This window comes from Oncorhynchus masou, chromosome 6, assembly GCF_036934945.1.
Source record: "Oncorhynchus masou masou isolate Uvic2021 chromosome 6, UVic_Omas_1.1, whole genome shotgun sequence".
Classification (NCBI taxonomy): Eukaryota; Metazoa; Chordata; class Actinopteri; order Salmoniformes; family Salmonidae; genus Oncorhynchus; species Oncorhynchus masou.
Window position 1 is genome coordinate 14,581,527 of NC_088217.1, and position 27,585 is coordinate 14,609,111.

General features: G+C 43.3%; 1 pseudogene; it reads right to left on the minus strand.

Annotated features, from left to right (window-relative positions):
- LOC135541392 (TOX high mobility group box family member 2-like) overlaps positions 1-27,585 on the minus strand; it is a 208,677-nt pseudogene that overhangs the window by 21,724 nt on the left and 159,368 nt on the right.

A 27,585-nucleotide genomic window follows, 5' to 3' on the forward strand; every position in this document is an offset into this window, starting at 1 on the left:
TAAATAATGATAGAGCCGGCGCTGCCTATTTAACGAACCCCTAAGTACTCCCAGCAGCTTTCATTTCAAATTCATTTAACACAGCTAATGATTCGTCCGACGACGGATACTTTTAAATAAATTACCATGCCTAAGGATTCTCTAATTATTCCAAAGTGAGTGGATTCATTAGCGATTGAAGCCGTCAGAGGCTGCAGGTCGGGATGAATTAGAAATAACAAAGCTTCAAGGGAGCATATGCCACGGTCGTAAACCTGACACGGGGGGGGTCCCACAAGAATTAGCCAGTAATTGTACCTTAATGAAATCTTCTTGTTTGATAACCAGTTAATTATAGGAGACAATAACTCCTGAACCCTTGCCGACACCAACTGAGTGATTACCCCCACAATCTCCCCCATCTCCCCACAAAGAAGATGGAGAGAGAGACAGAGAAGGGATAGACAGGAGGGAGAGACAGAGAAGGGATAGACGGAGGGAGAGACAGAGAAGGGATAGACGGAGGGAGAGACAGAGAAGGGATAGATGGAGGGAGAGACAGAGAAGGGATAGACGGAGGGAGAGAGAGAGAAGGGATAGATGGAGGGAGAGACAGAGAAGGGATAGACGGAGGGAGAGACAGAGAAGGGATAGACGGAGGGAGAGACAGAGAAGGGATAGACAGAGGGAGAGACAGAGAAGGGATAGACGGAGGGAGAGACAGAGAAGGGATAGACGGAGGGGGAGACAGAGAAGGGATAGACGGAGGGAGAGACAGAGAAGGGATAGACGGAGGGAGAGAGAGAGAAGGGATAGACAGAGGGAGAGGCAGAGAAGGGATAGACGGAGGGAGAGAGAGAGAAGGGATAGACGGAGGGAGAGACAGAGAAGGGATAGACGGAGGGAGAGACAGAGAAGGGATAGACGGAGGGAGAGACAGAGAAGATAGGGATAGACAGAGGGAGAGAGGAGGAGAAGAGAAGGGATAGATGGAGGGAGAGACAGAGAAGGGATAGACGGAGGGAGAGACAGAGAAGGGATAGACGGAGGGAGAGACAGAGAAGGGATAGACGGAGGGGGAGACAGAGAAGGGATAGACGGAGGGAGAGACAGAGAAGGGATAGACAGAGAGAGGGCGAGGTTGGGGAGGAGGGAGAAGGAGAGGGAGAGGGAGAGAAGGGATAAACGGAGAGAGAGATAGAGAGAGACAGAGAAGGAGTCGACAGAGAGAGGGGCGAGGACAGAGAAGGGATGGGGGAGAGGAGAGGGAGAGGGAGAGAAGGGATAGACGGAGAGAGATAGGGAGAGACAGAGAAGGGATAGACAGAAGGAGAGATAGAGAGAGACAGAGAAGGGATCGACAGAGGGAGAGACAGAGAAGGGATAGACAGAGGGAGAGACAAAGAAGGGATAGACGGAGGGAGAGAGAGGGAGAGACAGAGAAGAGATAGACGGAGGGAGAGTTATGGAGAGAGAGAGAAGATAGATGCAGGAAGAGATAGGAAGAGACAGAGAAGAGATAGACGGAGGGAGAGAGAGAGAAGGGATAGACTGAGGGAGAGATAGGGAGAGACAGAGAAGGGGTAGACAGAGAGAGGGCAAGGTTGGGGAGGAGGGAGAAGGAGAGGGAGAGAAGGGATAGACAGAGGGAGAGATAGAGAGAGAAGGGATAGACAGAGGGAGAGAGAGACAGAGAAGGGATAGACAGAGGGAGAGAGAGGGAGAGACAGAGAAGGTATAGACAGAGGGAGAGAGAGAAGGAGAGGGAGAGGGAGAGAAGGGATAGACGGAGGGAGAGATAGAGAGAGACAGAGGAGGGATAGACAGCGGGAGAGACAGAGAATGGATAGACAGAGGGAGAGAGAGACAGAGAAGGGATAGACAATGGGAGAGAGATACAGAGGAGGGATAGACAGAGGGAGAGACAGAGAAGGGATAGACAAAGGGAGAGAGATACAGAGGAGGGATAGACAGAGGGAGAGACAGAGAAGGGATAGACAGAGGGAGAGATAGGGAGAGACAGAGAAGGAATAGACGGAGGGAGAGATAGGGAGAGGATGGGGAAGAGGGAGAAAGAGAGGGAGAGGGGAAAAGAGGGGACATTGAAGTAGGCAGGGTCAGGGAGAGGGGAAAGGGAAAGAGAGAGCTAATTGAAGGAGATAGGGGCGAGGGAGAGGAGAATAGGATGGAAAAAGAGAGGAAGAGGGGGATTAAAGGAGGTAGAGCGATTAAGAAATAGTTAGAAAGAAAGAGAGACGGAGAAAAGAGAGAGAGAGATAATGAAAGGGGAGTAAGAGATATAGAGAGGGTTAGGTTCAAAAGCGTGTCTTTTGCCAGAACGACTGTGTTTCTCTCTCTCTTCTGACCTTTCACGGAAACACATCTACAACACATCAGACTCAATTAAATAAAGCTAAGCACTTCTTTCCCCTTTCTAACTGTTTTTCCTTTATAGCCGTAAAACTGGGGATTGATCTGAATCTGAACAACAAAAAATAACTTCTTTTTTATTTTGGGAGGGGGCTGGAACACATAGTCACCTTGAGGAATAACAAAGACAAATACACCGATTGATCTTAGACCACAGACCTAAGGGGATGAAATACTCCATATGAGAAAAGTTTCCGACGAGGCTACGGACATAAAATCCATTAAAAAAGATGCCTCTAATATGCTCAAGCACAGCTTGGCGAACAATAAGTCATGCAGGACAAAATAACTAAACGCAAACCGAGCTCACAGAATAACATAGTTTATGATGTTGATAAATCTGATACTAAATAAGATTCAGTGCTGCTATCTTATCATTTCAATTGGGAATTGCTTGTTTTCTAACACAGGTAATTGGAAACAGAGGGCATTCATTTGTTAAAACAAATATGTCTGTGGCAAGGGAATGTGTTGACATTCTAGTTATGCTGGCTCCAGAGGGTCTGTGGCAAGGGAATGTGTTGACATTCTAGTTATGCTGGCTCCAGAGGGTCTGTGGCAAGGGAATGTGTTGACATTCTAGTTATGCTGGCTCCAGAGGGTCTGTGGCAAGGGAATGTGTTGACATTCTAGTTATGCTGGCTCCAGAGGGTCTGTGGCAAGGGAATGTGTTGACATTCTAGTTATGCTGGCTCCAGAGGGTCTGTGGCAAGGGAATGTGTTGACATTCTAGTTATGCTGGCTCCAGAGGGTCTGTGGCAAGGGAATGTGTTGACATTCTAGTTATGCTGGCTCCAGAGGGTCTGTGGCAAGGGAATGTGTTGACATTCTAGTTATGCTGGCTCCAGAGGGTCTGTGGCAAGGGAATGTGTTGACATTCTAGTTATGCTGGCTCCAGAGGGTCTGTGGCAAGGGAATGTGTTGACATTCTAGTTATGCTGGCTCCAGAGGGTCTGTGGCAAGGGAATGTGTTGACATTCTAGTTATGCTGGCTCCAGAGGGTCTGTGGCAAGGGAATGTGTTGACATTCTAGTTATGCTGGCTCCAGAGGGTCTGTGGCAAGGGAATGTGTTGACATTCTAGTTATGCTGGCTCCAGAGGGTCTGTGGCAAGGGAATGTGTTGACATTCTAGTTATGCTGGCTCCAGAGGGTCTGTGGCAAGGGAATGTGTTGACATTCTAGTTATGCTGGCATTCTAGTCTGGCAGAGGGTCTGTGGCAAGGGAATGTGTTGACATTCTAGTTATGCTGGCTCCAGAGGGTCTGTGGCAAGGGAATGTGTTGACATTCTAGTTATGCTGGCTCCAGAGGGTCTGTGGCAAGGGAATGTGTTGACATTCTAGTTATGCTGGCTCCAGAGGGTCTGTGGCAAGGGAATGTGTTGACATTCTAGTTATGCTGGCTCCAGAGGGTCTGTGGCAAGGGAATGTGTTGACATTCTAGTTATGCTGGCTCCAGAGGGTCTGTGGCAAGGGAATGTGTTGACATTCTAGTTATGCTGTTATGCTGGCATTCAGAGGGTCTGTGGCAAGGGAATGTGTTGACATTCTAGTTATGCTGGCTCCAGAGGGTCTGTGGCAAGGGAATGTGTTGACATTCTAGTTATGCTGGCTCCAGAGGGTCTGTGGCAAGGGAATGTGTTGACATTCTAGTTATGCTGGCTCCAGAGGGTCTGTGGCAAGGGAATGTGTTGACATTCTAGTTATGCTGGCTCCAGAGGGTCTGTGGCAAGGGAATGTGTTGACATTCTAGTTATGCTGGCTCCAGAGGGTCTGTGGCAAGGGAATGTGTTGACATTCTAGTTATGCTGGCTCCAGAGGGTCTGTGGCAAGGGAATGTGTTGACATTCTAGTTATGCTGGCTCCAGAGGGTCTGTGGCAAGGGAATGTGTTGACATTCTAGTTATGCTGGCTCCAGAGGGTCTGTGGCAAGGGAATGTGTTGACATTCTAGTTATGCTGGCTCCAGAGGGTCTGTGGCAAGGGAATGTGTTGACATTCTAGTTATGCTGGCTCCAGAGGGTCTGTGGCAAGGGAATGTGTTGACATTCTAGTTATGCTGGCTCCAGAGGGTCTGTGGCAAGGGAATGTGTTGACATTCTAGTTATGCTGGCTCCAGAGGGTCTGTGGCAAGGGAATGTGTTGACATTCTAGTTATGCTGGCTCCAGAGGGTCTGTGGCAAGGGAATGTGTTGACATTCTAGTTATGCTGGCTCCAGAGGGTCTGTGGCAAGGGAATGTGTTGACATTCTAGTTATGCTGGCTCCAGAGGGTCTGTGGCAAGGGAATGTGTTGACATTCTAGTTATGCTGGCTCCAGAGGGTCTGTGGCAAGGGAATGTGTTGACATTCTAGTTATGCTGGCTCCAGAGGGTCTGTGGCAAGGGAATGTGTTGACATTCTAGTTATGCTGGCTCCAGAGGGTCTGTGGCAAGGGAATGTGTTGACATTCTAGTTATGCTGGCTCCAGAGGGTCTGTGGCAAGGGAATGTGTTGACATTCTAGTTATGCTGGCTCCAGAGGGTCTGTGGCAAGGGAATGTGTTGACATTCTAGTTATGCTGGCTCCAGAGGGTCTGTGGCAAGGGAATGTGTTGACATTCTAGTTATGCTGGCTCCAGAGGGTCTGTGGCAAGGGAATGTGTTGACATTCTAGTTATGCTGGCTCCAGAGGGTCTGTGGCAAGGGAATGTGTTGACATTCTAGTTATGCTGGCTCCAGAGGGTCTGTGGCAAGGGAATGTGTTGACATTCTAGTTATGCTGGCTCCAGAGGGTCTGTGGCAAGGGAATGTGTTGACATTCTAGTTATGCTGGCTCCAGAGGGTCTGTGGCAAGGGAATGTGTTGACATTCTAGTTATGCTGGCTCCAGAGGGTCTGTGGCAAGGGAATGTGTTGACATTCTAGTTATGCTGGCTCCAGAGGGTCTGTGGCAAGGGAATGTGTTGACATTCTAGTTATGCTGGCTCCAGAGGGTCTGTGGCAAGGGAATGTGTTGACATTCTAGTTATGCTGGCTCCAGAGGGTCTGTGGCAAGGGAATGTGTTGACATTCTAGTTATGCTGGCTCCAGAGGGTCTGTGGCAAGGGAATGTGTTGACATTCTAGTTATGCTGGCTCCAGAGGGTCTGTGGCAAGGGAATGTGTTGACATTCTAGTTATGCTGGCTCCAGAGGGTCTGTGGCAAGGGAATGTGTTGACATTCTAGTTATGCTGGCTCCAGAGGGTCTGTGGCAAGGGAATGTGTTGACATTCTAGTTATGCTGGCTCCAGAGGGTCTGTGGCAAGGGAATGTGTTGACATTCTAGTTATGCTGGCTCCAGAGGGTCTGTGGCAAGGGAATGTGTTGACATTCTAGTTATGCTGGCTCCAGAGGGTCTGTGGCAAGGGAATGTGTTGACATTCTAGTTATGCTGGCTCCAGAGGGTCTGTGGCAAGGGAATGTGTTGACATTCTAGTTATGCTGGCTCCAGAGGGTCTGTGGCAAGGGAATGTGTTGACATTCTAGTTATGCTGGCTCCAGAGGGTCTGTGGCAAGGGAATGTGTTGACATTCTAGTTATGCTGGCTCCAGAGGGTCTGTGGCAAGGGAATGTGTTGACATTCTAGTTATGCTGGCTCCAGAGGGTCTGTGGCAAGGGAATGTGTTGACATTCTAGTTATGCTGGCTCCAGAGGGTCTGTGGCAAGGGAATGTGTTGACATTCTAGTTATGCTGGCTCCAGAGGGTCTGTGGCAAGGGAATGTGTTGACATTCTAGTTATGCTGGCTCCAGAGGGTCTGTGGCAAGGGAATGTGTTGACATTCTAGTTATGCTGGCTCCAGAGGGTCTGTGGCAAGGGAATGTGTTGACATTCTAGTTATGCTGGCTCCAGAGGGTCTGTGGCAAGGGAATGTGTTGACATTCTAGTTATGCTGGCTCCAGAGGGTCTGTGGCAAGGGAATGTGTTGACATTCTAGTTATGCTGGCTCCAGAGGGTCTGTGGCAAGGGAATGTGTTGACATTCTAGTTATGCTGGCTCCAGAGGGTCTGTGGCAAGGGAATGTGTTGACATTCTAGTTATGCTGGCTCCAGAGGGTCTGTGGCAAGGGAATGTGTTGACATTCTAGTTATGCTGGCTCCAGAGGGTCTGTGGCAAGGGAATGTGTTGACATTCTAGTTATGCTGGCTCCAGAGGGTCTGTGGCAAGGGAATGTGTTGACATTCTAGTTATGCTGGCTCCAGAGGGTCTGTGGCAAGGGAATGTGTTGACATTCTAGTTATGCTGGCTCCAGAGGGTCTGTGGCAAGGGAATGTGTTGACATTCTAGTTATGCTGGCTCCAGAGGGTCTGTGGCAAGGGAATGTGTTGACATTCTAGTTATGCTGGCTCCAAAGGGTCTGTGGCAAGGGAATGTGTTGACATTCTAGTTATGCTGGCTCCAGAGGGTCTGTGGCAAGGGAATGTGTTGACATTCTAGTTATGCTGGCTCCAGAGGGTCTGTGGCATAAAAGTGCACCTCATCAGTACTGTAGAACCGACAACAGTCAAACTCTAGAAGAAACAGCAATCATCAGTTTGAAAGTGTTTTTAATAGAATTTATGGTGTCACTCAGAGGAAGAAGCTCCTCCCCTTTGCATAATCTCTGTATGTGTAATCATCAACTTTGTATCATGATGATCTGTATCATCATCTCAAGTTGATTTGGCCGTTGTGGGCTAAAGAACGTGATTTAACACATGACAGCACAACCCAATTGAGTGCACTGTATAGGACAACATATCAAATTATTATTTCAACGGAAGAGTTTCCCTTTAACAGTCTTTTTTATTATTATTATTATTTTTTAAATTTTTTTTACAGATAATCCTCCTCTGAAGGACAAATCCCTTTCAATGTAATCTTTGTTTGGAGAATAAAATTACATCAGAAAAGAGAGTGTTGAACATAAAATGTTGAAAGAGTCTGGACACCAGAGGGTTAAGAACCCAGCAAACAATAACATTTCAGGAACAGATGTCCTTGAGGCGGATTCAAGGACGAGGCAATTGCTAATCTACTATTCTCAGCATGATCAAATCACCAGGGCAACAGATATAAATAAAAGTGCAGGAAATGAAGAATTCGCATTCAAGGGTGTCAGGAACAAAATGAAGATTCATGCTGAAGAGGGCCTGGTGAAGGAGGCAAGAATTAACTGCAAATAAAAGGACACCCAGCCTCCCAATGTCCAGCTGTATGAAGTAGGTTTGGGGAAAAACACACTTACGGTGTGCGATGGCGATGCACTTTGTCATAGAGACAGGTGCTTTTACTTGACACGCAATAGGTCCCTGCCCGAGTGGATATTCTAAAAATAACACTCTTGTTTTGGACCGACATCATCAGACTATCTCATTTGTTGCTATGGGGCCCCAAGTTTCTTAAGCTTGACATTGCAGTAACTCTATGGGAAAGAGTATCCACAGTAATTACACTACGTTTGCATTGCCATGGTAATTGATGTGTAATAATGAGATCTACATTGAGTATATACTTCATGAATAACATCTCGTTCCTTCATACACGACATGCATCACATTAGCCATGCATCACATTAGCCAGGCATCACATAAGCCATGCATCACATAAGTCAGGCATCACATAAGTCAGGCATCACATAAGTCAGGCATCACATTAGCCAGGCATCACATTAGCCAGGCATCACATTAGCCAGGCATCACATTAGCCAGGCATCACATAAGTCAGGCATCACATTAGCCAGGAATCACATTAGCCAGGCATCACATAAGTCAGGCATCACATAAGCCAGGCATCACATAAGTCAGGCATCACATAAGCCAGGCATCACATTAGCCAGGCATCACATAAGCCATGCATCACATAAGCCAGGCATCACATTAGCCAGGCATCACATTAGCCAGGCATCACATAAGCCAGGCATCACATAAGCCAGGCATCACATTAGCCAGGCATCACATTAGCCAGGCATCACATTAGCCAGGCATCACATTAGCCAGGCATCACATTAGCCATGCATCACATAAGTCAGGCATCACATTTGCCAGGCATCACATAAGCCATGCATCAGATAAGTCATCACATAAGGCATCACATAAGCCAGGCATCACATTAGCCAGGCATCACATAAGCCAGGCATCACATAAGCCAGGCATCACATAAGCCAGGCATCAGATAAGCCATGCATCACATAAGCCATGCATCACATAAGCCAGGCATCACATTAGCCAGGCATCACATAAGCCAGGCATCACATTAGCCAGGCATCACATAAGCCAGGCATCACATAAGCCAGGCATCACATTAGCCATGCATCACATAAGTCAGGCATCACATTTGCCAGGCATCACATAAGCCATGCATCAGATAAGCCATGCATCACATAAGCCATGCATCACATAAGCCAGGCATCACATTAGCCAGGCATCACATAAGCCAGGCATCACATTAGCCAGGCATCACATAAGCCAGGCATCACATAAGCCAGGCATCACATAAGCCATGCATCACATAAGCCAGGCATCACATTAGCCAGGCATCACATTAGCCAGGCATCACATTAGCCAGGCATCACATTAGCCAGGCATCACATAAGCCAGGCATCACATTAGCCAGGCATCACATAAGCCAGGCATCACATAAGCCAGGCATCACATTAGCCAGGCATCACATTAGCCAGGCATCACATAAGCCAGGCATCACATTAGCCAGGCATCACATTAGCCAGGCATCACATAAGCCAGGCATCACATTAGCCAGGCATCACATAAGCCAGGCATCACATAAGCCAGGCATCACATTAGCCAGGCATCACATTAGCCAGGCATCACATTAGCCAGGCATCACATAAGCCAGGCATCACATAAGCCAGGCATCACATTAGCCAGGCATCACATAAGCCAGGCATCACATAAGCCAGGCATCACATAAGCCAGGCATCACATTAGCCATGCATCACATAAGTCAGGCATCACATTAGCCAGGCATCACATTAGCCATGCATCACATAAGCCAGGCATCACATTAGCCAGGCATCACATTAGCCAGGCATCACATTAGCCAGGCATCACATTAGCCAGGCATCACATAAGCCAGGCATCACATAAACCATGCATCACATAAGCCAGGCATCACATAATCCAGGCATCACATAAGCCAGGCATCACATAAGCCAGGCATCACATAAGCATATTGAGAGCTTGGGACTATAAGGTTATATCTGCATTTCTGTCAAAATGTAGTTATTTACATTAGCCTTGTTCTGTTCAATGTTCTCTACCTTCGGAAAGTATTCAGACCCCTGGACTGTTTCCACATGTTGCTACGTTACAGCCTTGTTCTAAAATGGATTCAATAAAATGTTTTCTTCAGCAATCTACAAAAAATACCCCATAATGACAAAGCAAAAACCTAATGTATTAAAAATAAACATCAGAAATACCTTATTTACATAAATATTCAGACCATTTGGTATGAGACTCAAAATTGAGCTCAGGTGCATCCTGTTTCCATTGATCATCCTTGAGATGAGTCCACCTGTGGTAAATTCAATTGATTGGACATGATTTGGAAAGGTACACACCTGTCTATATACTGTAGCAGAAATGTTTTGATGTTTTTCAGCAGCAGGGACTGGGAGACGAGTACTGTGACATCCTTGATGGAAACCTGCTCCAGAGCGCTCAGGACCTCAGACTGCAAATCTGTGCCTTGACACAATCCTGTCTTGGGGCTCTACGGACAATTCCTTCCACCTTATGGCTTGGTTTTTGCTCTGACATTGCACTGTCAACTGTGGGACCTGCCGCATTTAAGGTGCCCAAGAACACAGTGGCCACCATCATTCTTAAATGGCAGAAGTTTGGAAACACCAAGACTCTTCCTAGAGCTGGCCACCCAGCCAAACTGAGCAATTGGGGGAGAAGGACCTTGATCAGGGAGGTGACCAAGTACCCGATGGTCACTCTGACAGAGCCCCAGAGTTTATCTGTGGAGATGGGAGAACCTTCCAGAAGGACAACCATCTCTGCAGCTCTCCACCAATCAAGCCTTTATGGTAGAGTACATTACAACCTGCTTAGAGTTTGCCAAAAGGCACTTAATTAAATACTCACAGACCATGAGAAACAACATTATCTGGTCTGATGAAACTAAGATTGAATGCAAAGCGTCACATCTGGAGGAAACCTGGCACCTTCCCTATGGTGAAGCATGATAGTGGAAGCACCATGCTGTGGGGATGTTTTTCAGCAGCAGGGACTGGGAGACTAGAACTGGGAGATCCTTGATGGAAACCTGCTCCAGATCGCTCAGGACCTCAGACTGGGGCGAAGGTTCACCTTCCAACAGGACAACAACCCTAGGCACACAGCCAAGATAACGCAAGAGTGGCTTGGGGACAAGTCTCTGAATGTCCTTGAGTGGCCCAGCCAGAGCTCAGACTTGAACCCAATCGAACATCTCTGCAACGCTCCTCATCCAACCTGACAGAGCTTGAGAGGATCTGTAGAGAAGAATGGAAGACACCCCAAATACAGGTGGGCCAAGCTTGTAGCGTCATACCCAAGAAGACTCGAGGTTGTAATCGCTGCCAAAGGGGCTTCAACAAAGTACTGAGTAAAGGGTCTGAATACTTATGTAAATGTGATATTTTAGTTTTGAATATTTTATAAATTAGCAATACAACCAATTTAATACATTTTAGAATAAGGCTGTAACGTAACAAAATGTGGAAAAAGTCAAATGGTCTGAATACTTTCCGAATGCACTGTATTACTCTAAACACCGCAATGCATGTTGTTCAGTTCAAATGAATACAAGATAAACATTGCTGATACCATTCAAACCAATGAGGATTCGGAACTTTAAAGCCAATTATCTCAGAAGAATGTTTTTGCAGATAGAGCTCTCCATATGGTATCTAGTCTTTGGTTGTTTTGTTTCCAACCCTTTTAATCTATGGTGCAATTCGTATGGTGCCGTGTTTCACAGTATTCACCATTTATTGTTAAATAAAGGTGCTAAATATTAAAATTAAATGCATGGAAATGATACTGTTGCTGTACCTGTATGTGTTCCACAGTTCAAAGTTCAAAGTTCACATCAAGGCAAATAAGGACATTTTCATGACAATCGTGATGCCCTTTCACAGCTCGTCATGCCATTAAAAACAGACGGCATTGAAACAATCTGGGAGCATTAATTTCTTCTACAAACCCCTCCCATGGGCTGAAATGGACAGATACTAATAAATTAGATATTAAGTTCAGCCCGAAATCAAAGTTCATCAGATGTTATCAGGCTTAAAAATTGATCTATTAATGGGATTAGTCCACATCCACATCATCAGTAGCGTAGATGCAGCTATATGGACGAGGTCTGGAAACTTCTGACACCATTTTGATTTTGAAGTGAGAACTATCACTTTAAGGTTGATGGATGTGCTACTATTTGTGACTATAAATGAGATATTGATTTTCTTTGACGTGAGCCTTTATTGTGCCTCGCCCTCTACGGCGAGAACTAAGATAATTGTCTAAGCTTTGAGGTTGGTTCAACTATTGTTTTCTGTGATGACTGTGTGAATATAACATTTCTTCTCATTGACAGGAGATTCTATGGAGCTCGTGTTCTGACAGACGCGTGAGGTGTTGGCTAGAAATGACTGTGTTTACTGACATTTAGCTACATTGGGATTATTGCTAGGGCGGCAGGGTAGCCTTGTGGTTAGAACGTTGGACTAGTAACTTAAAGGTTGAAAGTTCAAATCCACCAGCTAACAAAGTACAAATCTGTCATTCTGCCCCTGAACAGGCAGTTAACCCACTGTTCCTAAGCCATCATTGTAAATAAGAATTTGTTCTTAACTGACATACCTAGTTAAATAAAGTTAAAAAATACACTGTTTCCTCAATATACTGTAGGCCTCCATGGTTCTGGCTAGAAGAAACACCTTAAGTAAAGGGTGGCCAACCTTTATGTTGTGTTTTACTGATCATATATCTTTATATATACATACATACAGTCGTGGCCAAAACTTTTGAGAATGACACAAATATTAATTTGTCTTTAGATATTTTTGTCAGATGTTACAAGGAATACTGAAGTATAATTACAAGCATTTCATGTGTCAAAGGCTTTTATTGACAATTACATGAAGTTGATGTAAAGAGTATTTTTCAAGACCTCTGCAATCCGCCCTGGCATGCTGTCAATTAACTTCTGGGCCACATCCTGACTGATGGCAGCCCATTCTTGCATTATCAATGCTTGGAGTTTGTCACAATATGTGGGTTTATGTTTGTCCACCCTCCTCTTGAGGATTGACCACAAGTTCTCAATGGGATTAAGATCTGGGGAGTTTCCTGCCCATGGACCCAAAATATTGATGTTTTGTTCCCCGAGCCACTTAGTTATCACTTTTGCCTTATGGCAAGGTGCTCCATCATGCTGGAAAAGGCAGTGTTTGTCACCAAACTGTTCCTGGATGGTTGGGAGAAGTTTCTCTCAGAGGATGTGTTGATACGATTCTTTATTCATGGCTGTGTTCTTAGGCAAAATTGTGAGTAAGCCCACTCCCTTGGCTGAGAAGCAACCCCACACATGAATGGTCTCAGGATGCTTTACTGTTGTCATGACACAGGACTGATGGTAGCACTCACCTTGTCTTCTCCGGACAAGCTCTTTTCCAGATGCCCCAAACAATCGGAAAGGGGATTCATCAGAGAAAATGACTTTACCCCAGTCCTCAGCAGTCCAATCCCTGTACCTTTTGCAGAATATCAGTCTGTCCCTGATGTTTTTCCTAGAGAGAAGTGGCTCCTTTGCTGCCCTTCTTGACACCAGGCCATCCTCCAAAAGTCTTTGCCTCACAGTGCGTGCAGATGCACTCACACCTGCCTACTGCCATTCCTGAGCAAGCTCTGTACTGATGGTGCCCCGATCCCACAGCTGAATCAACTTTAGGAGACGGTCCTGGCGCTTGCTGGACTTTCTTGGGCGCCCTGAAGCCTTCTTCACAACAATTGAACCGCTCTCCTTGAAGGTCTTGATGATCCGATAAATGGTTAATTTAGGTGCAATCTTACTGGCAGCAATATCCTTGCCTGGAATAGGCATTTTTTGTGCAACGCAATGATGACGGCACGTGTTTCCTTGCAGGTAACCATGATTGACAAAAACAATGATTCCAAGCACCACCCTCCTTTTGAAGCTTCCAGTCTGTTATTAAAACTCAATCAGCATGACAGAGTGATCTCCAGCCTTGTCCTCGTCAACACTCACACCTGTGTTAACGAGATAATCACTGACATGATGTCAGCTGGTCCCTTTGTAGCAGGGCTGAAATACAGTGGACATGTTTTTTGGGGATTCAGTTCATTTGCATGGCAAAGAGGAACTTGACAATTTATTGCAATTCATCTGATCACTCTTCATAACATTCTGGAGTATATGCAAATTGCTAATTATACAAACTGAGGCTGCAGACTTTGTGAAAATCAATATTTGTGTCATTTTCAAAACTTTTGGCCAGGACTATATATATACAGTGGGGCAAAAAAGTATTTCGTCAGCCACCAATTGTGCAAGGTCTGCCACTCAAAAAGATGAGAGAGGCCTGTAATGTTCATCATAGGTACACTTCAACTATGACAGACAAAATTTGGAGAAAATAAATTTAGAAAATCACATTGTAGGATTTTTAATTTATTTATTTGCAAATTATGGTGTAAAATAAGTATTTGGTCAATAACAAAAGTTTATCTCAATACTTTGTTATATACCCTTTGTTGGCAATGACAGAGGTCAAACGTTTTCTGTAAGTCTTCACAAGGTTTTCACACACTGTTGCTGGTATTTTGGCCCATTCCTCCATGCAGATCTCCTCTAGAGCAGTGATGTTTTGGGGCTGTTGCTGGGCAACACAGACTTTCAACTCCCTCCAAAGATGTTCTACGGGGTTGAGATCTGGAGACTGGCTAGGCCACTCCAGGACCTTGAAATGCTTCTTACGAAGCCACTCCTTCGTTGCCCTGGCGGTGTGTTTGGGATCATTGTCATGCTGAAAGACCCAGCCACGTTTCATCTTCAATGCCCTTGCTGATGGAAGGAGGTTTTCACTCAAAATCTCACGATACATGGCTCCATTCATTCTTTCCTTTACACGGATCAGTCGTCCTGGTCCCAATGCAGAAAAACAGCCCCAAAGCATGATGTTTCCACCCCCATGCTTCACAGTAGGTATGGTGTTCTTTGGATGCAACTTAGCATTCTTTGTCCTCCAAACACGACGAGTTGAGTTTTTACCAAAAAGTTATATTTTGGTTTCATCTGACCATATGACATTCTCCCAATCTTCTTAAGGATCATCCAAATGCTCTCTAGCAAACTTCAGACGGGCCTGGACATGTACTGTCTTAAGCAGGGGCACACGTCTGGAACTGCAGGATTTGAGTCCCTGGCGGTGTAGTGTGTTACTGATGGTAGGCTTTGTTACTTTGGTCCCAGCTCTCTGCAGGTCATTCACTAGGTCCCCCGTGTGGTTCTGGGATTTTTGCTCACCGTTCTTGTGATCATTTTGACCCCACGGGGTGAGATCTTGCGTGGAGCCCCAGATCGAGGGAGATTATCAGTGGTCTTGTATGTCTTCCATTTCCTAATAATTGCTCCCACAGTTGATTTCTTCAAACCAAGCTGCTTACCTATTGCAGATTCAGTCTTCCCAGCCTGGTGCAGGTCTACAATTTTGTTTCTGGTGTCCTTTGACAGCTCTTTGGTCTTGGCCATAATGGAGTTTGGAGTGTGACTGTTTGAGGTTGTGGACAGGTGTCTTTTATACTGATAACAAGTTCAAACAGGTGCCATTAATACAGGTAACGAGTGGAGGACAGAGGAGCCTCTTAAAGAAGAAGTTACAGGTCTGTGAGAGCCAGAAATCTTGCTTGTTTATAGGTGACCAAATACTTATTTTCCACCATAATTTGCAAATTAATTAATTAAAAATCCTACAATGTGATTCTCTGGATTTTTTTTCTCATTTTGTCTGTCATAGTTGAAGTGTACCTATGATGAAAATTACAGGTCTCTCTCATCTTTTTAAGTGGGAGAACTTGCACAATTGGTGGCTGACTAAATACTTTTTTGCCCCACTGTATATATATATGTTTGTCAAAGTGTTATGACGTTAAAGTTAATGTTATTATATCAGGAATGCAATTATGTCATTAAGAGCTGCAAAACTTTATCCACTCATTTCGGAGTGTGTGGGTGTGTGTGTTCATAAACGTGTATGTATTGGTGTGTGTGTGTATAAACGTGTATGTATTGGTGTGTGTGTTCAGTGTGTGTGTGTGTATAAACGTGTATGTATTGGTCTGTGTGTTCAGTGTGTGTGTATAAACGCGTATGTATTGGTATGTGTGTTCAGTGTGTGTGTATAAACGTGTATGTATTGGTGTGTGTGTTCAGTGTGTGTGTATAAACGTGTATGTATTGGTGTGTGTGTTCAGTGTGTGTGTATAAACGTGTATGTATTGGTGTGTGTGTTCAGTGTGTGTGTATAAACGTGTATGTATTGGTGTTTGTTGTTCAGTGTGTGTGTATAAACATGTATGTATTGGTGTGTGTGTTCAGTGTATGTGTGTATAAACGTGTATGTATTGGTGTGTGTGTTCAGTGTGTGTGTAAAAACGTGTATGTATTGGTGTGTGTGTTCAGTGAGCGTGTGTATAAACGTGTATGTATTGGTGTGTGTGTTTTGTGTGTGTGTATAAATGTGTATGTATTGGTGTGTGTGTTCAGTGTGCGTGTGTATAAACGTGTATGTATTGGTGTGTGTGTTTTGTGTGTGTGTTTGTATAAACGTGTATGTATTGGTGTGTGTGTTCAGTGTGCGTGTGTATAAACGTGTATGTATTGGTGTGTGTGTTTTGTGTGTGTGTGTATAAACGTGTATGTATTGGTGTGTGTGTGTGTATAAACGTGTATGTATTGGTGTGTGTGTTCAGTGTGTGTGTGTATAAACGTGTATTTATTGGTGTGTGTGTGTTCAGTGTGTGTGTGTGTGTATAAACGTGTATGTATTGGTGTGTGTTTAGTGTGTGTGTGTGTGTATAAACGTGTATGTATTGGTGTGTGTGTGTGTATAAACGTGTATGTATTGGTGTGTGTGTTCAGTGTGTGTGTGTATAAACGTGTATGTATTGGTGTGTGTGTTCAGTGTGTGTGTATAAACGTGTATGTAGTGGTGTGTGTGTTCAGTGTGTGTGTATAAACGTGTATGTAGTGGTGTGTGTGTTCAGTGTGTGTGTATAAACGTGTATGTATTGGTGTGTGTGTTCAGTGTGTGTGCATAAACGTGTATGTATTGGTGTGTGTGTTCAGTGTGTGTGTATAAACGTGTATGTATTGGTGTGTGTGTTCAGTGTGTGTGTGTATCAACATGTATGTAGTGGTGTGTGTGTTCAGTGTGTGTGTGTATAAATGTGTATGTATTGGTGTGTGTGTTCAGTGTGTGTGTGTATAAACGTGTATGTATTGGTGTGTGTGTTCAGTGTGTGTGTGTATAAACGTGTATGTATTGGTGTGCACCTGTTTTGCCTCCTCTCCCAGGCTGTCCCACATGGAGGCCACGATCTTGGACACGTCCCCAAAGGTGGCGTTGGGGTTGGAGCTCTTGATGGCTGCCTGGGTGTCCCTGAAGAAGAGGGCGTAGGCCGACACGGGCTTCGACGGCTCGTTGGGGTCCTTTTTCTTCTTCTTCTTCTGCGGTTTGGTCTTGGGCTTCATCATCTCTGAGGAAGGCCGCTTCTCGCCCGTCATCTGGAAGAAGATTTTTAAAAAAACTATGCATTTGTCTCCTGTCTTTCTGTTTGAAGACTGAACAATAAGACAACTGCTCACTCACAGGAATTATACTGTATGACACGGGTAAGAAACGCAGTATCAACTGATCCCTTTCGACAGTGCTCTCCACAATGGTATGCCATCATTATGTACATTCTCCTCTCTACTACCTGAGGAGAGCTACAGAACACAGTGACAAGACACTCCCCACTCCTCTCACTTCACACCTCAGTGCACAGCTCCTTCCGTTGGTAACGTTTCACTGCCTCGCGTAGACAAATGAACATGGTCAGTGTGCCAACTCATCTGTGTCAATGCCCACCAGACAGCTCAAACAAGCTTGCATCCCCAACATCAAGAGATGAGTTGCCAGTCCAGTGTAAGCATAAGTATGACTTATCTCTTATCTTACTTACTAAGTTAAAAGACAATAATGTTTATGAACTTTTGCTGCCGAAAAAAACTCATTTAGATTCCATTTTCATCGTAATGACTTGTTTGATTAAATCCATTACAAGTAATAGAGACATCCACGGTGAAAAAATAAATTGCAAACAACTCCCCTCTTAAACTACGATTTAAAGTAGTACTCGCTTTGATTTAGAATTCTCAGGAAAGAAACATTCAATGTCACAAGCTAAACCTGTTCACATCAAACACAGAACATTGCATTTACTTGTAAGAACATGTATTTACAGTATGATACGATTAATACTCTTTTGCTTTGAATTGTACTCTATGAAAATGAACTGAGATTCAATCTCTCAAATCTAATATAACACTACCATTATCCATTCCAACTTAAACTGGGTGTTTTTCTTCTGCAATACGTTGTTTACATTGTCAAAAATGATTTATCAAAACAACACAAACGCATTTCTCCCCGGACTAGGTAAAACTGTACATTTCTCACCTAACATTCCCGACGGCAGTCTTCTTTAAAGAGTTTCATTAAGATAATAGATTCCAACTTTTGTGCAACGGAGCAAAATGTATTCAAAATCACCTCTGTTTCTACTAGCTTTGATGTGGATGTTGAATACATTGGAGGCTAATGGAATTATATACTGATGGTAATCGTTTTTTATTCATACATGGACAGTCATGCACAGTGGGGAGCTTGTATGGTGGAGAAAATATTGTGTTGCAGAAAATGTGCTGGTCTAACGTTGTATCACTCTGTGCTTGAGGCTGATAAATATGCAACAACACTATAGAAACCCCCAGATTCAATTATACGTTCATGTTCTTCTTTTCTAATCCCCCAGGGTTAATGGAAACAAATCCAATGAGAGCCCTGATTGGTGAGTCATTTCTGTATGCTCTGTTGTATGGATTTACATAAATTAAATTAATGTCACTTATTGAGTATTTATTCCTGTGTCCTTGTTTCAAATGAAAGAGCTGTGAGGGATTGAGGCACACATATACTCCCTCAAGCTTTCCTGTCCTTTTCAACTTGTTTACCCCACAGTGGAGAAACACATCTATTGATAGGTGTGTAGAGGTCTAGAACACTACAGTACACAATATAGAAGAGTGTTGCTTCAAGACATTCGGTTTGGAACTACAGTACGTTGCCTCAAGTTCTATCTCCCATATCTAATAGAGACGTATTACAGACGAATACAGACAAAAACATCCAAATGCATCCCTGTTGCCATTGCTGCAATGTAAAGAATTGAACAGAGCTTCTGTTAATCGCTATGGAGAGGGCCTAGAGAACAGCAACAATACCAGTTATGTGAACATATATAAAGCAACAAGGGAATTTAAACAAAACGATCCACAACATAACTGGAAAGGGAGTAAGAAGTTGTTTGTCCATGATCCTTTCTTGATGTGACAATTAACAATGTGCAATTAAGGAGGTGACATGGTGATAACAGATTCTCAGCAAATCCCACATTACGGGAACATTTCAAGTGAAATAATTTAGACAGCAAAACAATTCTAACAAAAATGAAAATAAAAAGCTGCATTACTTTCAGTTTGAACTAGGATTTGAAGCCAATATTTTTAAAAACACCAGATGGTCCTTTATTACCTATGAGATTGGAGATACGCAGGCCCTCAGAAATACACTATAGCTTGTTGAATAATTGCCATAAAATCACTGTCATTCTGCCATACATACACAAATTCAACAACGCGACAGCAAGTCACACAATCCTGTCTGAAATAAATCTAGTTAACCACTATTTGACAATGTCCTTCAGCCGTGCAACACCCAATACCAACGACAGCAACACCCTGACTTTCCCTAGGTTCAGCGAAATCAAAGAAGCATTGCCACATCAGTACCTTATGGTGGGAATCGGTTTCCTCTTCCTGTGTAGAGCTCGAGGGAGAGGGTGTGGCTGATTTACTTCCAGGAGGTGAGGGAGAACCGTGGGTGAGAGCGCTCCGGCCAACCTGAGAGTTCAGTTGGGACAGTGCACTCATGGGCTGATGGGACAGTATCCTAGGTGACCTGTTTATCAGATGGGGGTTGTGGCGGCTGAGGTCATAATGTGAGCCGTCGTGGCGAGTCATCTCCTGGATCTGGGTGAGAGAAGAAGACCAGCTTTACTACTTTAACTTCATCAATTGTACAGTATATTCCCAATTTGCCTAAAAACTTGGCGCCTGCGTTAAGGAGGGAAAGCGGTAGGTAGGAGATCAGAGAAAGTGAGTGTGTCGTTCCCAGGTTCACTGGTCCCACTGATCTCCTTAGGACTGGTCGGAAGCCAACTTATCTTGATTTTCCCACTCTCCTCAGTCACAATTGAAACACACACCATGAGTTCCTCCATTAAATTGCACTTTTCTGGCCATTTTTATCTTGATTGTGCTTTGAGGCAAGATTTGATGTGTTAAATGTCAAGTCTAGTGCTGAGATGCAAATGACCTTGAACTACATACAGTATCATTAATCACACCAACAATCACACCAGCAATCACACCAACAACCACACCAACAATCACACCAACAATCAGCAATCAAAGACTATCTGTTCCAAACCCAACTGAATAAATCACATAATGTTCAAAGAGAGGTGGGAGGCGTCTTGCCACTGTACGGCATCATTAGGATCATTTGGGACCCCCAGGTGACAACATGGTCAACATTTATGATTTTCCACTACCAGGATGGTTCAGAGCACAACATGGTCAAGGTTTAGTCTGATTTTCCAGGACATACACCAAAGCAGGCCGTAATGCAAGCATAACTTGGGAATGTTTGTCAATTTACAGATCAGAAAGTGATCAACTAGCATTTATAAGCCCTGTTAAACATTCATGAGTTAAATAATACATTACACATTAGTGCTGTGCTAAAAAGATCTAATTGCAGGGGCCCTAGCATAGGAAATCTTGATAAACACAAGTAGAGCCTCTGAGATGAAGGGTCTACAGCGCTGTAATCATAATTGGCCCCAGTAGGTTGCTGAGAATAAAATGTACTGGTAATGTAATGTTTAACAGACTCTATGCTTTGAAACCCCCCAAAATATTTACAGGACGTAAGATTTTTTTTGTTTCCCTCTGCAGCAGCTCACAAAAAGCTGCCTGAACAAAGACATTCCTCTTGCATTTCAAATAACCACATTTTAACCTCACCCCACACAAAACAGTATTTTCCAAACGCAAATCATAATTCAAAACACCATCACTCCACTTTTCAAACACGGTGAAGAAGCTTTAGCAAAAAAAGAGAAAAGGAAAAAAATCCATTCATTTTCCATTTTCGGTGGAGCTGCTCTTTAAGGGTCTTCACAAACCAAGAAGCGTTGAAAAAACTATTAATCAAACATGAATGGCCTATTATAACTACTGCAGACCTATTTCCATAGCAACAGCCTCTGGGTGAAATTATCACCCTTTAATCTGAGCACACTATGCTTCATATAAACAAACAAAAGAGACCTGTGGAACAGAAAAGTAGTAGAGTGGCAAGGTACAGGGGTCCTCTGTAGTTTCCTATTTGGATCTATCTGTTTTAATAGAACTGTGGCGGGGTTCTTGGAACAAGAGGAATTACCTATCTAATTCTTATTGTTTGAGGAAGAAGAGGCCATAGCAGACTACTCAATCATTTCCCTTTCAATCAAACATGAATAATTCATGATATTTGTTTGGAATGCAGTAATATACACATTTTGCCACTATTCATATTCTAACTGGTTCTTCGTAGCATTTTCTTCAATTCTAGTTCCTTTTTCACTAAAGCTGATAGCCCAAATGTAAAATATGTGGCATAAAAGTCAGATAGTAATATTATACAAAATATGACCTTATAAACCTGATTTTGATTAGTTGATCAATCACTTGGAAAGCAGGATGTTGTGGTATTTCTACATGTCAGGAGATTCAGACTGTGAATTTATTACAAATCTAAACTCTTAAAATAGTTCATTTCTAAAATATATTCTCTTCTCTTCATATATTGCAAATCAAAGGCGTCTCTTTGTGAGAAATGAGTTGAATGTACCAAGGTTAGTACACCTTGCATTGGGTTCTGATAGTGTGTGCAAACACTGTATCGACTGTATTCCCTTGTGCAATCACCAAAACCATGCCAACACAAGAAAATAGCAATTATGGGAGCAAAAGGTACACTGAGAAGTAAACAGCATCGTGTCGATTGAAACTAAGGGGTTTCATCCATGTATAAGGTAAACATATACAACGTACACTGTAGTTTCTTTTGCATGTTGTCAATTCAAGGAAATTGAATTTGGCCCTCTAAAGATTAAGGAGCAGTACACGATGCGTCTTGTTAATACACTGAACAAAAATATAAACTCAACCATTTTTGGGGATGTTATTGAGTTACAGTTCATATAAGGAAATCAGTCAATTGAAATAAATTAATCAGGCCCTAATCTATGGATTTCACATGACTGGAAATACAGATACACATCTGTTGGTCACAGATAACTTTAAAAAAAGGTTGAGGCGTGGATCAGAGGGGCGAAGTCAGTATCTGGTGTGACCACCATTTGCCTCATGCAGCGCGACACATCTCCTTTGCATAGAGTTGATCAGGCTGTTGATCAGTGGGTGACGTCTGGTGAGTATGCAGGCCATCGAAAGAACAGGGACATTTTCAGCTTCCAGGAATTGTGTACAGGGGGCGTACATTACCATGGTGAAACACGAGGTAATGGCGGTGGATGAATGACACAACAATGGGCCTCAGGATCTCATCACGATATCTCTGTGCATTGAAATTAGCATTGATAAAATGCAATTGTGTTCGTTGCCCATACCATTACCCAACCACACTCTGTTCACAACGTTGACATCAGCAAACCGCTGGCCGACATGACGCCATCTGCCCAATACAGTTGAAACCGGGATTCATCCGTGAAGAGCACACTTCTCCAGCGTGCCAGTAGCCATCGAAGGTGAGCATTTTCCCACTGAAGTCAGTTACGATGCCGAACTGCAGTCAGGGTGCAGTCAAAATGACATGGGAGGCGGCTTATGGTAGAGAAATGAACATTAAATTATCTGGCAACAGCTCTGGTGGACATTTCTGCAGTCAGCATGCCAATTGCACGCCCCCTAAAATCTTGAGACATCTGTGGCATTGTGTTGTGTGGCAAAACTGTACATTTTAGAGTGGCCTTTTATTGTCCCCAGAACAAGGTACACCTGAGTAATGATCATGCTGTTTAATCAACTTCTTGATATGCCACACCTGTCAGGTGGATGGATTATCTTGGTAAAGGAGAAATGTTCACTAACAGGAATGTAAACAAATTTGTGTACAACATTTTAGAGAAATATTTCCTTGAATATTTCTGGGATCTTTTATTTCAGCTCATGAACCATGGGACCAACACTTTACATGTTTCTGGGATCTTTTATTTCAGCTCATGAACCATGGGACCAACACTTTACATGTTTCTGGGATCTTTTATTTCAGCTCATGAACCATGGCACCAACACTTTACATGTTTTGTTTTATATTTTTGTTCAGTAGAGTATTACCTTTTACATTTCACGCCATTAAGATGTGAACACCATAATGCAGGACCCTCTATACAGTACATGTAGAAACCCTATTAGTGCATTAAGATATGAACACCATAATGCAGGACCCTCTATACAGTACATGTAGAAACCCTATTAGTGCATTAAGATGTGAACACCATAATGCAGGACCCTCTATACAGTACATGTAGAAACCCTATTAGTGCATTAAGATATGAACACCATAATGCAGGACCCTCTATACAGTACATGTAGAAACTCTATTAGTGCATTAAGATGTGAACACCATAATGCAGGACCCTCTATACAGTACATGTAGAAACTCTATTAGTGCATTAAGATGTGAACACCATAATGCAAGACCCTCTATACAGTACATGTAGAAACCCTATTAGTGCATTAAGATGTGAACACCATAATGCAAGACCCTCTATACAGTACATGTAGAAAACCTATTAGTGCATTAAGATATGAACACCATAATGCAGGACCCTCTATACAGTACATGTAGAAACCCTATTAGTGCATTAAGATGTGAACACCATAATGCAAGACCCTCTATACAGTACATGTACAAAACCTATTAGTGCATTAAGATGTGAACACCATAATGCAAGACCCTCTATACAGTACATGTAGAAAACCTATTAGTGCATTAAGATGTGAACACCATAATGCAAGACCCTCTATACAGTACATGTAGAAAACCTATTAGTGCATTAATATGTGAACACCATAATGCAGGACCCTCTATACAGTACATGTAGAAACCCTATTAGTGCATTAAGATGTGAACACCATAATGCAGGACCCTCTATACAGTACATGTAGAAAACCTATTAGTGCATTAAGATGTGAACACCATAATGCAGGACCCTCTATACAGTACATGTAGAAACCCTATTAGTGCATTAATATGTGAACACCATAATGCAGGACCCTCTATACAGTACATGTAGAAAACCTATTAGTGCATTAAGATGTGAACACCATAATGCAGGACCCTCTATACAGTACATGTAGAAAACCTATTAGTGCATTAATATGTGAACACCATAATGCAGGACCCTCTATACAGTACATGTAGAAAACCTATTAGTGCATTAATATGTGAACACCATAATGCAGGACCCTCTATACAGTACATGTAGAAACCCTATTAGTGCATTAAGATGTGAACACCATAATGCAGGACCCTCTATACAGTACATGTAGAAACCCTATTAGTGCATTAAGATGTGAACACCATAATGCAGGACCCTCTATACAGTACATGTAGAAACCCTATTAGTGCATTAAGATGTGAACACCATAATGCAGGACCCTCTATACAGTACATGTAGAAACCCTATTAGTGCATTAAGATGTGAACACCATAATGCAGGACCCTCTATACAGTACATGTAGAAACCCTATTAGTGCATTAAGATGTGAACACCATAATGCAAGACCCTCTATACAGTACATGTAGAAAACCTATTAGTGCATTAAGATATGAACACCATAATGCAGGACCCTCTATACAGTACATGTAGAAACCCTATTAGTGCATTAAGATGTGAACACCATAATGCAGGACCCTCTATACAGTACATGTAGAAAACCTATTAGTGCATTAAGATGTGAACACCATAATGCAGGACCCTCTATACAGTACATGTAGAAAACCTATTAGGTGCAATGCTACATCATCACAAGTCACATAATTACACAACAGTTGTCTAACCAAATAGTTATCTTTAAGGCACTTTTATTAAATGTTTTGGAGTGTTTTCTGTTCGCCATTTCACACTCAGAGAGAGAGAGAGAGAGAGAGAAAGCAGTCACCCTGAGCTAAATAAAGTAGGTGGGTGATGGCTGTACAAACATTATGATGGAATCTCACAAAGGTTGCCTGTTGCCATAGGTACTGTATGCTAATTCGTAAACAGTATCATCGCTGTACGTGGGGGGGGGGGGGGGGTGCTGTCTGGGTAACAGGCTTCATTTGGCCATTACTGTCTGACTCACATCCCCCCCAGGACAGACAGACAACATGTTTTCTTCATTCTAATAGGGCAATGATGATGCAACGGGCAATGATGTAATAAATTAGCCATCTCCATTGTGAAAGGAGAATTTCGCTTTATTCTTTTACACTTCTGGATGTAGAAGTCACACAAACACGTGTATGTATGCATACACACACACAATTCACACACACACACACATGGCTGGGAGACAGTTTGATATTGCATTTCCAACGTCCAGAATGAACAGCCAGCTGACCCTAACTGTGATGCATAGGCAAGCAGGACAAATCTTTGGGGCAAATCTGTTCCCCTCTCTCCGCTGTTGTTATGGTTGCCATGTTTTGCATTCACATCCTGTGCATCATAGTGAAATGAGAGTCAAATAACAAAAGCTTTCCAATTATGACGGGACGTCAGAAAGCTTATGATCCTCTAGCTTTACCTTCGAAATGGTTTCGTCGCAGCTCAGATTGCCTGCACCATATGATTTAGCTAAGGAGATCTGACCAGCAACTGTAATACCACATTGAAGGAATAGCATTGTCAGTATGCGTGGCCATACATAGCATTGTCAGTATGTGTGGCCATACATAGCATTGTCAGTATGTGTGGCCATACATAGCATTGTCAGTATGTGTGGCCATACATAGCATTGTCAGTATGTGTAGCCATACATAGCATTGTCAGTATGCGTAGCCATACATAGCATTGTCAGTATGTGTGGCCATACATAGCATTGTCAGTATGTGTGGCCATACATAGCATTGTCAGTATGTGTGGCCATACATAGCATTGTCAGTATGTGTGGCCATACATAGCATTGTCAGTATGCGTAGCCATACACAGCATTGTCAGTATGCTATGAGGGGTGGCCAGTCCTCTGGATAAGAGCGTCTGCTAAATGACTTAAATGTAAATGTAAATATGTGTCATTGTATTTAGGACCCAATAACTAGAGGACTAAAGAGACAATATGAACATATAACACATGCAATTAAATGCATATTTTACATAAAACGGTGGGCCCAGGAATCAAACCCATTAACCTGGGGTTACAACCACCATTCTAAACCAGCTGAGCTACAAAGGACCACTTTTAGGAGCCAATACTAATATTGTGCTGCTGCTCCAGTTTCAACTGTTCTGCCTGCAGCTATGGAACCCTGATCTGTTCACCGGACGTGCTCCCAGTCCCAGACCTGCTGTTTTCAACTCTCAAGAGACAGCAGGAGTGGTAGAGATACTCTGAATGATCGGCTATGAAAAGCCAACTGACATTTACTCCTGAGGTGCTGACCTGTTGCACCCTCTACAACCACTGTGATTATTATTATTTGACCCTGCTGGTCATCTTTGAACATTTGAACATCTTGGCCATGTTCTGTTATAAACTCCACCTGGCACAGCCAGAAGAGGACTGGCCACCCCTCATAGCCTGGTTACTCTCTGGGTTTCTTCCTTGGTTGCGGCCTTTCTAGGGAGTTTTTCCAAGCCACTGAGCATCTATATCTGCATTGCTTGCTGTTTGGGGTTTTAAGCTGGGTTTCTGGGCAGCACTTTGTGACATCAGCTGATGTAAGAAGGGCTTTACAAATACATTTGACTGATTGATTAAATACTATACAATAACATTGACTGGACCACCACTATGCATGGACTATTTGCTTGTTGTAGTATGGTATTGGAATGGTAGGATTGCAGTAAGCGTAGCCATACATAGCATTGTCAGTATGCGTGGCCATACATAGCATTGTCAGTATGTGTGGCCATACATAGCATTGTCAGTATGTGTGGCCATACATAGCATTGTCAGTATGTGTGGCCATATATAGCATTGTCAGTATGTGTGGCCATACATAGCATTGTCAGTATGTGTGGCCATACATAGCATTGTCAGTATGTGTGGCCATACATAGCATTGTCAGTATGTGTGGCCATACATAGCATTGTCAGTATGTGTGGCCATACATAGCATTGTCAGTATGTGTGGCCATACATAGCATTGTCAGTATGTGTGGCCATACATAGCATTGTCAGTATGTGTGGCCATACATAGCATTGTCAGTATGTGTAGCCATACATAGCATTGTCAGTATGCGTAGCCATACATAGCATTGTCAGTATGTGTGGCCATACATAGCTTTGTCAGTATGTGTGGCCATACATAGCATTGTCAGTATGTGTGGCCATACATAGCATTGTCAGTATGTGTGGCCATACATAGCATTGTCAGTATGTGTGGCCATACATAGCATTGTCAGTATGTGTAGCCATACATAGCATTGTCAGTATGCGTAGCCATACATAGCATTGTCAGTATGTGTGGCCATACATAGCTTTG